Genomic DNA, 13,287 nt, shown 5'->3' with positions numbered 1-13,287 from the left:
ACAAAGCAGCAGCGGAATTATTCTTCCCCCAGAGGTTGCGTGTGCCCACAAGCTCCACCTGGCCAGGGTCCGCCCCTACCGTATTGCCCATGTCGATCAACAGAAGCTAAGAGCTTCCAGAGAGACTAACTGCTATTCTCTAGCCACGGGGAAGCGGTACAGCCAGAAGCCTCCCCTGTTTCCTCTCCAGGTTCCCTCTCAGGCCCCTCATAGTTGTGATGTGTCTCAGGGGTAGAAAAAAGAGATTTCTTTAAAAGAACACATACAAAGAGGGGCCATAGATGCCGAGGAAGGGCGCCTTGCCTACTGATATCGTAGCGTAAGTGGAAAAGAGGTACCTGCCTGCTGTCCCAGTATGTCGAACGTGTCCACATCAGGGGTTGCCTACTGTGAAGTTATTCCCTGGGTGCCCTCGATTTTGTGGGCAAGGACAGAAGGGGCCGTTGTGTGTCGACGGGTAAAATGGAGGGCTCTGCGGAACCGGCCGGTTAGGCTGGACCTCTCCTATTGGCTCAGAGTTTGTGACCCGTCCCCGTCAGAAGTTCCGGCCAGCCTTGCCGTGGCTGTCTCCATGGTGATTGGGAAGGAAGCCTTAGGCCCCGCACTCAGCCTTCACCTGGCCCACCTGGCCTCTTTACCCTCATCTAGACCGCTGTGTAGATGAAAGAAAGGTTGTCGGCCAGTGACCACGTGTCCTTCATTTCCCTTGAAGGATTAAGCTCCTTGCCTGGGCAGAAGACAGCCAAGGTCAGCCTGAGCCTAGACACCTAGTGACCTGTGACACTGCAGACAGTGATAGATGTTGATGTCCACGCTCAGGTATCCGCAGGTGGCGGATCGAGAGTGGTCGGAGGTGAAGTGTAACTAGAGGTCACACACTCACGAGGGCACGGGCCAAAGGTCGGGAAAAATAGCTGAGGTCGTGGAGCTCTAGCGGAGCCAGTCTAGGGCCGAGGCCTCCCTCCTGTACGTGGCAAAGAGGTGATCCGTATGCCGCCATGCGCAGCCTCTGGACTGCTGGGGCCCTGGATGCCCGGATTTCGGCCTTGTCTTCGGAGAAGTGACGCACATGCAGTGTGCCACCGGAGGCTGTGGCCCAGCAGAGGGCAAAATCTTGAAAATGCGGGCTTCAGTTGACTTTGCCTGTGCTCTCCTTTGGCTGAGTGCCATCCTGTGTTTCCTAGCAGGAGAAGGCATTCGTGGAGAGAGGCGGATTCCCTGTGTGCAGACAAAGTGTGTGCTGAGATGATGAGTCGCTGGAGACCGGGGTGGACTCTTCAGACCCAGGATAGGCCTCTGGCAGGTATGTGTCAATGCTTTCTGCCCTTCGCACTCAGCCAGGTATTTGCATACAATGTTCCCAGCGGAATTAGTAGTCTCCGGAGAGGCTGCCACATGTCAGCAAGCTTCACCTGGCCAGGGTCCGCCGGTGATGTAGCTACCCCATGAGTCACTACTCTCTAGACCTTCCAGATAAACTACGAGATCTTGTCTGCCCATGGGCAACCAGTAGAGCCAGAGGCCTTCCCCCTTTGCTCTTTGGTCTCTAGGCACTCTATCAGGCACTCCAAGCTGGGAAGTGACTCAGGGGGAGAAGGAAGAGATTTCAGAGAATGAACACATCCAGAGAGAGACAGAGAGAGGCAAGAGATGCTGAGTGGGGATGCCTTGCGTAGCGATATCCTCAGGAAAGTGGGAAAGAGGTACCTGGCCTGCTCTGCCAATGCCCTGAACCAGTCCGCACCAGGGGCTCCCCTGTGCCTGCGTAGGCTTTCCCAGGCTGTGCTCAAATCCTGTGGCCACTAGGTGTCATAGGTCATAATGGAGGGCCCTGTGTCATCTGCCTGGCGGGCCAGATCTCTGCCATTGGCTCAGTCTTGTCACCAGGCCCATCATAAGCTCCGCCTAGTCTTCCGGTGGTGGGACTGTCTCCATGGTGATGGCAAAGGAGACTTAGTCCCGCCCACCTGGCCTTGACTTCACCTAGCTGGCCTGCTGACCCTCACTCAGACCTCTGTGTTGATAAAAATTAATGTCGGCCAGTGCCCAGGTGTCAGCATCTGGGATAAAGGATTCCGGACCTTGCCTGGGGCAGAAGGCAGCCTAGGTCAGCTGGTACCTGGAAGTCTAGTGACTCGTGACACTGCTGCCAGTGACAGGCAAATGGTGACTCCCACACTCACATATCCCCTGGTGGCAGAATGATAGTGATGGGTGGAGAAACATGGCTCCGGAGCACTCGCGCAATGGGGCACCGGCCAAAGGCCAGGGCCAGTAGTGGACGTCGCGGAGCTGAATGGCGAGCCAGTGAAGGGCCCAAGGATTCCTCTTGTATGTGGGAAACATGTCATCCGGGTCCCCACGTCCATAAACCACTGGATTGCTGGGGCCCGGGACGCCAGGATTTCGGCCTTGCCTTCGCAGCCCGGCCACATCGGCAGCCTTCCACCGGAGGCGGGGATATGTAGACAGCAAAAATGTGGAAAATGGCAGTGTCTCCTCGATTTCTCTGGCATCGGCCTTTTTGAGCGGCGTGCTTTTTTCCTAGTAGGATGAGGCACCGACAGAGAAAGGCAGGATTATGTGTGCAGGAAAGGTATGTGCTGAGAAGGTGACAAGGTTGAGACCAGGTTGGGATCTTTAGTCCCAGGAAGGGCCCCTGGCAGGTGTGGGTCAATTTTCTGTGCCCATCCCACTTGGCGTGGGGAGGTTTACACCATACAAAGCAGCAGCGGAATTATTCTTCCCCCAGAGGTTGCGTGTGCCCACAAGCTCCACCTGGCCAGGGTCCGCCCCTACCGTATTGCCCATGTCGATCAACAGAAGCTAAGAGCTTCCAGAGAGACTAACTGCTATTCTCTAGCCACGGGGAAGCGGTACAGCCAGAAGCCTCCCCTGTTTCCTCTCCAGGTTCCCTCTCAGGCCCCTCATAGTTGTGATGTGTCTCAGGGGTAGAAAAAAGAGATTTCTTTAAAAGAACACATACAAAGAGGGGCCATAGATGCCGAGGAAGGGCGCCTTGCCTACTGATATCGTAGCGTAAGTGGAAAAGAGGTACCTGCCTGCTGTCCCAGTATGTCGAACGTGTCCACATCAGGGGTTGCCTACTGTGAAGTTATTCCCTGGGTGCCCTCGATTTTGTGGGCAAGGACAGAAGGGGCCGTTGTGTGTCGACGGGTAAAATGGAGGGCTCTGCGGAACCGGCCGGTTAGGCTGGACCTCTCCTATTGGCTCAGAGTTTGTGACCCGTCCCCGTCAGAAGTTCCGGCCAGCCTTGCCGTGGCTGTCTCCATGGTGATTGGGAAGGAAGCCTTAGGCCCCGCACTCAGCCTTCACCTGGCCCACCTGGCCTCTTTACCCTCATCTAGACCGCTGTGTAGATGAAAGAAAGGTTGTCGGCCAGTGACCACGTGTCCTTCATTTCCCTTGAAGGATTAAGCTCCTTGCCTGGGCAGAAGACAGCCAAGGTCAGCCTGAGCCTAGACACCTAGTGACCTGTGACACTGCAGACAGTGATAGATGTTGATGTCCACGCTCAGGTATCCGCAGGTGGCGGATCGAGAGTGGTCGGAGGTGAAGTGTAACTAGAGGTCACACACTCACGAGGGCACGGGCCAAAGGTCGGGAAAAATAGCTGAGGTCGTGGAGCTCTAGCGGAGCCAGTCTAGGGCCGAGGCCTCCCTCCTGTACGTGGCAAAGAGGTGATCCGTATGCCGCCATGCGCAGCCTCTGGACTGCTGGGGCCCTGGATGCCCGGATTTCGGCCTTGTCTTCGGAGAAGTGACGCACATGCAGTGTGCCACCGGAGGCTGTGGCCCAGCAGAGGGCAAAATCTTGAAAATGCGGGCTTCAGTTGACTTTGCCTGTGCTCTCCTTTGGCTGAGTGCCATCCTGTGTTTCCTAGCAGGAGAAGGCATTCGTGGAGAGAGGCGGATTCCCTGTGTGCAGACAAAGTGTGTGCTGAGATGATGAGTCGCTGGAGACCGGGGTGGACTCTTCAGACCCAGGATAGGCCTCTGGCAGGTATGTGTCAATGCTTTCTGCCCTTCGCACTCAGCCAGGTATTTGCATACAATGTTCCCAGCGGAATTAGTAGTCTCCGGAGAGGCTGCCACATGTCAGCAAGCTTCACCTGGCCAGGGTCCGCCGGTGATGTAGCTACCCCATGAGTCACTACTCTCTAGACCTTCCAGATAAACTACGAGATCTTGTCTGCCCATGGGCAACCAGTAGAGCCAGAGGCCTTCCCCCTTTGCTCTTTGGTCTCTAGGCACTCTATCAGGCACTCCAAGCTGGGAAGTGACTCAGGGGGAGAAGGAAGAGATTTCAGAGAATGAACACATCCAGAGAGAGACAGAGAGAGGCAAGAGATGCTGAGTGGGGATGCCTTGCGTAGCGATATCCTCAGGAAAGTGGGAAAGAGGTACCTGGCCTGCTCTGCCAATGCCCTGAACCAGTCCGCACCAGGGGCTCCCCTGTGCCTGCGTAGGCTTTCCCAGGCTGTGCTCAAATCCTGTGGCCACTAGGTGTCATAGGTCATAATGGAGGGCCCTGTGTCATCTGCCTGGCGGGCCAGATCTCTGCCATTGGCTCAGTCTTGTCACCAGGCCCATCATAAGCTCCGCCTAGTCTTCCGGTGGTGGGACTGTCTCCATGGTGATGGCAAAGGAGCCTTAGTCCCGCCCACCTGGCCTTGACTTCACCTAGCTGGCCTGTTGACCCTCACTCAGACCTCTGTGTTGATAAAAATTAATGTCGGCCAGTGCCCAGGTGTCAGCATCTGGGATAAAGGATTCCGGACCTTGCCTGGGGCAGAAGGCAGCCTAGGTCAGCTGGTACCTGGAAGTCTAGTGACTCGTGACACTGCTGCCAGTGACAGGCAAATGGTGACTCCCACACTCACATATCCCCTGGTGGCAGAATGATAGTGATGGGTGGAGAAACATGGCTCCGGAGCACTCGCGCAATGGGGCACCGGCCAAAGGCCAGGGCCAGTAGTGGACGTCGCGGAGCTGAATGGCGAGCCAGTGAAGGGCCCAAGGATTCCTCTTGTATGTGGGAAACATGTCATCCGGGTCCCCACGTCCATAAACCACTGGATTGCTGGGGCCCGGGACGCCAGGATTTCGGCCTTGCCTTCGCAGCCCGGCCACATCGGCAGCCTTCCACCGGAGGCGGGGATATGTAGACAGCAAAAATGTGGAAAATGGCAGTGTCTCCTCGATTTCTCTGGCATCGGCCTTTTTGAGCGGCGTGCTTTTTTCCTAGTAGGATGAGGCACCGACAGAGAAAGGCAGGATTATGTGTGCAGGAAAGGTATGTGCTGAGAAGGTGACAAGGTTGAGACCAGGTTGGGATCTTTAGTCCCAGGAAGGGCCCCTGGCAGGTGTGGGTCAATTTTCTGTGCCCATCCCACTTGGCGTGGGGAGGTTTACACCATACAAAGCAGCAGCGGAATTATTCTTCCCCCAGAGGTTGCGTGTGCCCACAAGCTCCACCTGGCCAGGGTCCGCCCCTACCGTATTGCCCATGTCGATCAACAGAAGCTAAGAGCTTCCAGAGAGACTAACTGCTATTCTCTAGCCACGGGGAAGCGGTACAGCCAGAAGCCTCCCCTGTTTCCTCTCCAGGTTCCCTCTCAGGCCCCTCATAGTTGTGATGTGTCTCAGGGGTAGAAAAAAGAGATTTCTTTAAAAGAACACATACAAAGAGGGGCCATAGATGCCGAGGAAGGGCGCCTTGCCTACTGATATCGTAGCGTAAGTGGAAAAGAGGTACCTGCCTGCTGTCCCAGTATGTCGAACGTGTCCACATCAGGGGTTGCCTACTGTGAAGTTATTCCCTGGGTGCCCTCGATTTTGTGGGCAAGGACAGAAGGGGCCGTTGTGTGTCGACGGGTAAAATGGAGGGCTCTGCGGAACCGGCCGGTTAGGCTGGACCTCTCCTATTGGCTCAGAGTTTGTGACCCGTCCCCGTCAGAAGTTCCGGCCAGCCTTGCCGTGGCTGTCTCCATGGTGATTGGGAAGGAAGCCTTAGGCCCCGCACTCAGCCTTCACCTGGCCCACCTGGCCTCTTTACCCTCATCTAGACCGCTGTGTAGATGAAAGAAAGGTTGTCGGCCAGTGACCACGTGTCCTTCATTTCCCTTGAAGGATTAAGCTCCTTGCCTGGGCAGAAGACAGCCAAGGTCAGCCTGAGCCTAGACACCTAGTGACCTGTGACACTGCAGACAGTGATAGATGTTGATGTCCACGCTCAGGTATCCGCAGGTGGCGGATCGAGAGTGGTCGGAGGTGAAGTGTAACTAGAGGTCACACACTCACGAGGGCACGGGCCAAAGGTCGGGAAAAATAGCTGAGGTCGTGGAGCTCTAGCGGAGCCAGTCTAGGGCCGAGGCCTCCCTCCTGTACGTGGCAAAGAGGTGATCCGTATGCCGCCATGCGCAGCCTCTGGACTGCTGGGGCCCTGGATGCCCGGATTTCGGCCTTGTCTTCGGAGAAGTGACGCACATGCAGTGTGCCACCGGAGGCTGTGGCCCAGCAGAGGGCAAAATCTTGAAAATGCGGGCTTCAGTTGACTTTGCCTGTGCTCTCCTTTGGCTGAGTGCCATCCTGTGTTTCCTAGCAGGAGAAGGCATTCGTGGAGAGAGGCGGATTCCCTGTGTGCAGACAAAGTGTGTGCTGAGATGATGAGTCGCTGGAGACCGGGGTGGACTCTTCAGACCCAGGATAGGCCTCTGGCAGGTATGTGTCAATGCTTTCTGCCCTTCGCACTCAGCCAGGTATTTGCATACAATGTTCCCAGCGGAATTAGTAGTCTCCGGAGAGGCTGCCACATGTCAGCAAGCTTCACCTGGCCAGGGTCCGCCGGTGATGTAGCTACCCCATGAGTCACTACTCTCTAGACCTTCCAGATAAACTACGAGATCTTGTCTGCCCATGGGCAACCAGTAGAGCCAGAGGCCTTCCCCCTTTGCTCTTTGGTCTCTAGGCACTCTATCAGGCACTCCAAGCTGGGAAGTGACTCAGGGGGAGAAGGAAGAGATTTCAGAGAATGAACACATCCAGAGAGAGACAGAGAGAGGCAAGAGATGCTGAGTGGGGATGCCTTGCGTAGCGATATCCTCAGGAAAGTGGGAAAGAGGTACCTGGCCTGCTCTGCCAATGCCCTGAACCAGTCCGCACCAGGGGCTCCCCTGTGCCTGCGTAGGCTTTCCCAGGCTGTGCTCAAATCCTGTGGCCACTAGGTGTCATAGGTCATAATGGAGGGCCCTGTGTCATCTGCCTGGCGGGCCAGATCTCTGCCATTGGCTCAGTCTTGTCACCAGGCCCATCATAAGCTCCGCCTAGTCTTCCGGTGGTGGGACTGTCTCCATGGTGATGTCAAAGGAGACTTAGTCCCGCCCACCTGGCCTTGACTTCACCTAGCTGGCCTGTTGACCCTCACTCAGACCTCTGTGTTGATAAAAATTAATGTCGGCCAGTGCCCAGGTGTCAGCATCTGGGATAAAGGATTCCGGACCTTGCCTGGGGCAGAAGGCAGCCTAGGTCAGCTGGTACCTGGAAGTCTAGTGACTCGTGACACTGCTGCCAGTGACAGGCAAATGGTGACTCCCACACTCACATATCCCCTGGTGGCAGAATGATAGTGATGGGTGGAGAAACATGGCTCCGGAGCACTCGCGCAATGGGGCACCGGCCAAAGGCCAGGGCCAGTAGTGGACGTCGCGGAGCTGAATGGCGAGCCAGTGAAGGGCCCAAGGATTCCTCTTGTATGTGGGAAACATGTCATCCGGGTCCCCACGTCCATAAACCACTGGATTGCTGGGGCCCGGGACGCCAGGATTTCGGCCTTGCCTTCGCAGCCCGGCCACATCGGCAGCCTTCCACCGGAGGCGGGGATATGTAGACAGCAAAAATGTGGAAAATGGCAGTGTCTCCTCGATTTCTCTGGCATCGGCCTTTTTGAGCGGCGTGCTTTTTTCCTAGTAGGATGAGGCACCGACAGAGAAAGGCAGGATTATGTGTGCAGGAAAGGTATGTGCTGAGAAGGTGACAAGGTTGAGACCAGGTTGGGATCTTTAGTCCCAGGAAGGGCCCCTGGCAGGTGTGGGTCAATTTTCTGTGCCCATCCCACTTGGCGTGGGGAGGTTTACACCATACAAAGCAGCAGCGGAATTATTCTTCCCCCAGAGGTTGCGTGTGCCCACAAGCTCCACCTGGCCAGGGTCCGCCCCTACCGTATTGCCCATGTCGATCAACAGAAGCTAAGAGCTTCCAGAGAGACTAACTGCTATTCTCTAGCCACGGGGAAGCGGTACAGCCAGAAGCCTCCCCTGTTTCCTCTCCAGGTTCCCTCTCAGGCCCCTCATAGTTGTGATGTGTCTCAGGGGTAGAAAAAAGAGATTTCTTTAAAAGAACACATACAAAGAGGGGCCATAGATGCCGAGGAAGGGCGCCTTGCCTACTGATATCGTAGCGTAAGTGGAAAAGAGGTACCTGCCTGCTGTCCCAGTATGTCGAACGTGTCCACATCAGGGGTTGCCTACTGTGAAGTTATTCCCTGGGTGCCCTCGATTTTGTGGGCAAGGACAGAAGGGGCCGTTGTGTGTCGACGGGTAAAATGGAGGGCTCTGCGGAACCGGCCGGTTAGGCTGGACCTCTCCTATTGGCTCAGAGTTTGTGACCCGTCCCCGTCAGAAGTTCCGGCCAGCCTTGCCGTGGCTGTCTCCATGGTGATTGGGAAGGAAGCCTTAGGCCCCGCACTCAGCCTTCACCTGGCCCACCTGGCCTCTTTACCCTCATCTAGACCGCTGTGTAGATGAAAGAAAGGTTGTCGGCCAGTGACCACGTGTCCTTCATTTCCCTTGAAGGATTAAGCTCCTTGCCTGGGCAGAAGACAGCCAAGGTCAGCCTGAGCCTAGACACCTAGTGACCTGTGACACTGCAGACAGTGATAGATGTTGATGTCCACGCTCAGGTATCCGCAGGTGGCGGATCGAGAGTGGTCGGAGGTGAAGTGTAACTAGAGGTCACACACTCACGAGGGCACGGGCCAAAGGTCGGGAAAAATAGCTGAGGTCGTGGAGCTCTAGCGGAGCCAGTCTAGGGCCGAGGCCTCCCTCCTGTACGTGGCAAAGAGGTGATCCGTATGCCGCCATGCGCAGCCTCTGGACTGCTGGGGCCCTGGATGCCCGGATTTCGGCCTTGTCTTCGGAGAAGTGACGCACATGCAGTGTGCCACCGGAGGCTGTGGCCCAGCAGAGGGCAAAATCTTGAAAATGCGGGCTTCAGTTGACTTTGCCTGTGCTCTCCTTTGGCTGAGTGCCATCCTGTGTTTCCTAGCAGGAGAAGGCATTCGTGGAGAGAGGCGGATTCCCTGTGTGCAGACAAAGTGTGTGCTGAGATGATGAGTCGCTGGAGACCGGGGTGGACTCTTCAGACCCAGGATAGGCCTCTGGCAGGTATGTGTCAATGCTTTCTGCCCTTCGCACTCAGCCAGGTATTTGCATACAATGTTCCCAGCGGAATTAGTAGTCTCCGGAGAGGCTGCCACATGTCAGCAAGCTTCACCTGGCCAGGGTCCGCCGGTGATGTAGCTACCCCATGAGTCACTACTCTCTAGACCTTCCAGATAAACTACGAGATCTTGTCTGCCCATGGGCAACCAGTAGAGCCAGAGGCCTTCCCCCTTTGCTCTTTGGTCTCTAGGCACTCTATCAGGCACTCCAAGCTGGGAAGTGACTCAGGGGGAGAAGGAAGAGATTTCAGAGAATGAACACATCCAGAGAGAGACAGAGAGAGGCAAGAGATGCTGAGTGGGGATGCCTTGCGTAGCGATATCCTCAGGAAAGTGGGAAAGAGGTACCTGGCCTGCTCTGCCAATGCCCTGAACCAGTCCGCACCAGGGGCTCCCCTGTGCCTGCGTAGGCTTTCCCAGGCTGTGCTCAAATCCTGTGGCCACTAGGTGTCATAGGTCATAATGGAGGGCCCTGTGTCATCTGCCTGGCGGGCCAGATCTCTGCCATTGGCTCAGTCTTGTCACCAGGCCCATCATAAGCTCCGCCTAGTCTTCCGGTGGTGGGACTGTCTCCATGGTGATGGCAAAGGAGCCTTAGTCCCGCCCACCTGGCCTTGACTTCACCTAGCTGGCCTGTTGACCCTCACTCAGACCTCTGTGTTGATAAAAATTAATGTCGGCCAGTGCCCAGGTGTCAGCATCTGGGATAAAGGATTCCGGACCTTGCCTGGGGCAGAAGGCAGCCTAGGTCAGCTGGTACCTGGAAGTCTAGTGACTCGTGACACTGCTGCCAGTGACAGGCAAATGGTGACTCCCACACTCACATATCCCCTGGTGGCAGAATGATAGTGATGGGTGGAGAAACATGGCTCCGGAGCACTCGCGCAATGGGGCACCGGCCAAAGGCCAGGGCCAGTAGTGGACGTCGCGGAGCTGAATGGCGAGCCAGTGAAGGGCCCAAGGATTCCTCTTGTATGTGGGAAACATGTCATCCGGGTCCCCACGTCCATAAACCACTGGATTGCTGGGGCCCGGGACGCCAGGATTTCGGCCTTGCCTTCGCAGCCCGGCCACATCGGCAGCCTTCCACCGGAGGCGGGGATATGTAGACAGCAAAAATGTGGAAAATGGCAGTGTCTCCTCGATTTCTCTGGCATCGGCCTTTTTGAGCGGCGTGCTTTTTTCCTAGTAGGATGAGGCACCGACAGAGAAAGGCAGGATTATGTGTGCAGGAAAGGTATGTGCTGAGAAGGTGACAAGGTTGAGACCAGGTTGGGATCTTTAGTCCCAGGAAGGGCCCCTGGCAGGTGTGGGTCAATTTTCTGTGCCCATCCCACTTGGCGTGGGGAGGTTTACACCATACAAAGCAGCAGCGGAATTATTCTTCCCCCAGAGGTTGCGTGTGCCCACAAGCTCCACCTGGCCAGGGTCCGCCCCTACCGTATTGCCCATGTCGATCAACAGAAGCTAAGAGCTTCCAGAGAGACTAACTGCTATTCTCTAGCCACGGGGAAGCGGTACAGCCAGAAGCCTCCCCTGTTTCCTCTCCAGGTTCCCTCTCAGGCCCCTCATAGTTGTGATGTGTCTCAGGGGTAGAAAAAAGAGATTTCTTTAAAAGAACACATACAAAGAGGGGCCATAGATGCCGAGGAAGGGCGCCTTGCCTACTGATATCGTAGCGTAAGTGGAAAAGAGGTACCTGCCTGCTGTCCCAGTATGTCGAACGTGTCCACATCAGGGGTTGCCTACTGTGAAGTTATTCCCTGGGTGCCCTCGATTTTGTGGGCAAGGACAGAAGGGGCCGTTGTGTGTCGACGGGTAAAATGGAGGGCTCTGCGGAACCGGCCGGTTAGGCTGGACCTCTCCTATTGGCTCAGAGTTTGTGACCCGTCCCCGTCAGAAGTTCCGGCCAGCCTTGCCGTGGCTGTCTCCATGGTGATTGGGAAGGAAGCCTTAGGCCCCGCACTCAGCCTTCACCTGGCCCACCTGACCTCTTTACCCTCATCTAGACCGCTGTGTAGATGAAAGAAAGGTTGTCGGCCAGTGACCACGTGTCCTTCATTTCCCTTGAAGGATTAAGCTCCTTGCCTGGGCAGAAGACAGCCAAGGTCAGCCTGAGCCTAGACACCTAGTGACCTGTGACACTGCAGACAGTGATAGATGTTGATGTCCACGCTCAGGTATCCGCAGGTGGCGGATCGAGAGTGGTCGGAGGTGAAGTGTAACTAGAGGTCACACACTCACGAGGGCACGGGCCAAAGGTCGGGAAAAATAGCTGAGGTCGTGGAGCTCTAGCGGAGCCAGTCTAGGGCCGAGGCCTCCCTCCTGTACGTGGCAAAGAGGTGATCCGTATGCCGCCATGCGCAGCCTCTGGACTGCTGGGGCCCTGGATGCCCGGATTTCGGCCTTGTCTTCGGAGAAGTGACGCACATGCAGTGTGCCACCGGAGGCTGTGGCCCAGCAGAGGGCAAAATCTTGAAAATGCGGGCTTCAGTTGACTTTGCCTGTGCTCTCCTTTGGCTGAGTGCCATCCTGTGTTTCCTAGCAGGAGAAGGCATTCGTGGAGAGAGGCGGATTCCCTGTGTGCAGAAAAAGTGTGTGCTGAGATGATGAGTCGCTGGAGACCGGGGTGGACTCTTCAGACCCAGGATAGGCCTCTGGCAGGTATGTGTCAATGCTTTCTGCCCTTCGCACTCAGCCAGGTATTTGCATACAATGTTCCCAGCGGAATTAGTAGTCTCCGGACAGGCTGCCACATGTCAGCAAGCTTCACCTGGCCAGGGTCCGCCGGTGATGTAGCTACCCCATGAGTCACTACTCTCTAGACCTTCCAGATAAACTACGAGATCTTGTCTGCCCATGGGCAACCAGTAGAGCCAGAGGCCTTCCCCCTTTGCTCTTTGGTCTCTAGGCACTCTATCAGGCACTCCAAGCTGGGAAGTGACTCAGGGGGAGAAGGAAGAGATTTCAGAGAATGAACACATCCAGAGAGAGACAGAGAGAGGCAAGAGATGCTGAGTGGGGATGCCTTGCGTAGCGATATCCTCAGGAAAGTGGGAAAGAGGTACCTGGCCTGCTCTGCCAATGCCCTGAACCAGTCCGCACCAGGGGCTCCCCTGTGCCTGCGTAGGCTTTCCCAGGCTGTGCTCAAATCCTGTGGCCACTAGGTGTCATAGGTCATAATGGAGGGCCCTGTGTCATCTGCCTGGCGGGCCAGATCTCTGCCATTGGCTCAGTCTTGTCACCAGGCCCATCATAAGCTCCGCCTAGTCTTCCGGTGGTGGGACTGTCTCCATGGTGATGGCAAAGGAGCCTTAGTCCCGCCCACCTGGCCTTGACTTCACCTAGCTGGCCTGCTGACCCTCACTCAGACCTCTGTGTTGATAAAAATTAATGTCGGCCAGTGCCCAGGTGTCAGCATCTGGGATAAAGGATTCCGGACCTTGCCTGGGGCAGAAGGCAGCCTAGGTCAGCTGGTACCTGGAAGTCTAGTGACTCGTGACACTGCTGCCAGTGACAGGCAAATGGTGACTCGCACACTCACATATCCCCTGGTGGCAGAATGATAGTGATGGGTGGAGAAACATGGCTCCGGAGCACTCGCGCAATGGGGCACCGGCCAAAGGCCAGGGCCAGTAGTGGACGTCGCGGAGCTGAATGGCGAGCCAGTGAAGGGCCCAAGGATTCCTCTTGTATGTGGGAAACATGTCATCCGGGTCCCCACGTCCATAAACCACTGGATTGCTGGGGCCCGGGACGCCAGGATTT

This window comes from Loxodonta africana, unplaced genomic scaffold (genome assembly GCF_030014295.1).
Source record: "Loxodonta africana isolate mLoxAfr1 unplaced genomic scaffold, mLoxAfr1.hap2 scaffold_311, whole genome shotgun sequence".
Lineage (NCBI taxonomy): Eukaryota > Metazoa > Chordata > Mammalia > Proboscidea > Elephantidae > Loxodonta > Loxodonta africana.
Note: the sequence above shows the minus strand (reverse complement) of the source record.